The following is a 3,207-nucleotide window of genomic DNA, read 5'->3' as shown; positions in this document are numbered from 1 at the left end:
TAACAGGAACCACCAACAACAGCAGGCAGTTTAACAAGAACACCAACAACAGCAGGCAGTTTAACAGGAACACTAACAACAGCAGGCAGTTTAACAGGAACCACCAACAACAGCAGACAGTTTAACAGGAACCACCAGCAACAGCAGACAGTTTAACAGGAACCACCAGCAACTGCAGACAGTTTAACAGGAACACCAACAACAGCAGGCAGTTTAACAGGAACACCAACAACAGCAGGCAGTTTAACAGGAACCACCAACAACAGCAGGCAGTTTAACAGGAACACCAACAACAGCAGACAGTTTAACAGGAACACCAACAACAACAGGCAGTTTAACAGGAACACCAACAACAGCAGGCAGTTTAACAGGAACACCAACAACAGCAGGCAGTTTAACAGGAACACCAACAACAGCAGGCAGTTTAGCAGGAACCACCAACAACAACAGGCAGTTTAACAGGAACACCAACAACAGCAGGCAGTTTAACAGGAACACCAACAACAGCAGAGAGTTTAACAGGAACACCACCAACAGCAGGCAGTTTAACAGGAACACTAACAACAGCAGGCAGTTTAACAGGAACACCAACAACAGCAGGCAGTTTAACAGGAACACCAACAACAGCAGGCAGTTTAACAGGAACACCAACAACAGCAGGCAGTTTAACAGGAACACCAACAACAGCAGGCAGTTTAACAGGAACCACCAACAACAACAGGCAGTTTAACAGGAACCAACAACCACAGCAGACAGTTTAACAGGAACACCAGCAACAGCAGGCAATTTAACAGGAAAACTAGGAACAGCAGGCAGTTTAACAGGAACCACCAGCAACAGCAGACAGTTTAACCGGAACCACCAACAACAGCAGGCAGTTTAACAGGAACACCAACAACAACAGGCAGTTTAACAGGAACCACCAGCAACAGCAGACAGTTTAACAGGAACCACCAACAACAGCAGGCAGTTTAACAGGAACACCACCAACAACAGGCAGTTTAACAGGAACCACCAACCACAGCAGGCAGTTTAACAGCAACCAACAACAACAGAAGCAGGCGACTAAACAGCCACCAACTGTCCAACAGCATCCGCAGCCGCCAACAACATTAGACAAATGAACAATCCCCACCAGGAAATTAACCTAACAACAATAACATCTGTGCTCCGAAGAACTGTCTGCAGTTGCAATATCAACTAAGAGCGCAAAAATCTGTACAATTGTTGCAGCAGCAAAACCCACTTGATGTATAATACCTACCACCTTACAATCAGCCTCGGCACTAGGCAATACCGTCAGAAATAGCAGCAGAGGTAGCAGTACCAGCGGAGGTACGAGGAGCCACCTCAAGCAGCAGGCAGAAGAAACAACAGCAGCAGGCAACATAAATAGTAACATGTATTGACTAGAATCGGCAGCAGGCGGCTGTACTACAACACCTGTAGGCAATAGACCAAGCAGCAGCAGACAGTAGGAGACTGTGTAGTACCCGCTGCTGCTGGTACTACACAGTCTCCTACTGCCTGCTGCTGCTGGTACTACACAGTCTCTTACTGCCTGCTGCTGCTGGTACTACACAGTCTCCTACTGCCTGCTGCTGCTGGTACTACACAGTCTCTTACTGCATGCTGCTGCTGGTACTACACAGTCTCCTACTAACCTCACCCACACACTGGACTGCGTTACAGTCGGTCTCTTATCATGCCGTTACTGAGCAACTAAGAAGAAGGAAGCTGTTGTAAGGCGTGAGGGAAGGTTAGGGAGACACCGAAAATTGACCTCACTTGTTTCGTTCTTGTTGTTGTTGTTGTTTTAGATTCAGTTACTCGGAACTAAAAGTTCCAAGTAGCATGGGCTATGGTGAGCCCGTAATTGAGTTCGGTTATTCGCGATAACCTTGTTACTCTGATATTTGGGTTAACAATTTATATGGAGGTGGGGTTTCCTCCTTTTTCCCTGTTTCTTTTTCGCTTCTGTTTTAGTCGTCTTTTAATAACATCATCTTGGTGGCGGATGTAGGTGCAGAATGTTCACTAGTGAGTCCCATTCCTCAACGGCTTTCCTAATCATTGTAACGGCTGTGGAATGTGCTACTAATGCAGCTGCTGTCGTTGGATTACTGTTTAGTTTGATGTGTAGGGAAGTTTGGAGAGAGAGGAGAGAGGTGGGCTTATCTTGAGGTTATCTTGAGACGATTTCGGGGCTTAGGGTCCCCGCGGCCCGGTCCTCGACCAGGCCTCCTTTTTGTTACACACCCCCGAGGAAGCAGCCCGTAGCAGCTGTCTAACTCCCAGGTACCTACTTACTACTAGGTGAACAGGTGCATCAGCGTGAAAGAAACTCAGCCCATTTGTTTCCGCTTCCACTGGAAATCGAACCTGGAAACTCAGGACTACGAATCCGAAGCGCTGTTCACTCAGGTGTTAGGCCCAAAAAAAACACCTGGCAGCGGTGGGATTCGATCCCACGCCTCCGAAGAAACTGGTGCCTTAAACCAGCGCCTTAGACCGCTCGGCAACGCTACCTACTTGACGAAGGGTCTGACGAAGTTTCAGGACCAGCAGAAACATCGTCACTTTCATTTCAGGTGTGTTAAAGTTATTAGTTTTTACCCAAGTTTTTGCCACGTGTTTCCTACACTTTCTTATAATATGAACGAGACTAAAAGACAGAACGGGCTCCCATGAATTAAATCCCCCTTAAGTGTTTGTTCTCCCTTCTCCCGTGGCCAAAAAAAAAGTGCGTAGAATTACGTAATTATGTTCAAGAACTCAATAATTTTCAATTTAAATTCATACGAACGAATTTCTTTTTAATTTTTTCTGAAACATTTTACACTGTGGAAGAAGCTCCTCCAAGTTGGTCCGCCGCCTAAGAGTTAAGACACTTTGATAAAAGGTTGTGAGAACAGTGTCGAGAGCGGCTCTACAAGAGAAGAGGGAGACATGAATCGATCATCACATAAAACAGCCCATCACTGCTCGGTCTTTGTAAGGCAAAGGGAAAAGTGTTTGCGCTGGGTATCAGTGTTGAAAACATTTTGGTGACGTGGGATTGATAATAATATTATGATGACCAAATGATGACTGAAGTGAGTATGATGATGAAATGAGTATCATATAGATGATGAGTGGTTAGCATGTGGGGTTAACTATGGGTGAAGGTAACAGTGCTCCTCAAGCCAAAATCTTTAGGGTAGATAT

The 3,207-nt window shown here is 45.9% G+C and overlaps 1 non-coding gene across 1 annotated transcript; it reads right to left on the bottom strand.

The window, feature by feature from the left end:
- Positions 1-2,447: 2,447 nt before the first annotated feature.
- On the bottom strand, positions 2,448-2,529 carry TRNAL-AAG (transfer RNA leucine (anticodon AAG)). The gene has a single exon. It is a non-coding gene; the product is annotated as a tRNA-Leu (tRNA).
- Positions 2,530-3,207: the final 678 nt, after the last annotated feature.

Source organism: Procambarus clarkii, chromosome 64 (assembly GCF_040958095.1).
Source record: "Procambarus clarkii isolate CNS0578487 chromosome 64, FALCON_Pclarkii_2.0, whole genome shotgun sequence".
NCBI classification, from domain to species: Eukaryota; Metazoa; Arthropoda; class Malacostraca; order Decapoda; family Cambaridae; genus Procambarus; species Procambarus clarkii.
This window is presented reverse-complemented; position numbering and strand designations above follow the sequence as displayed.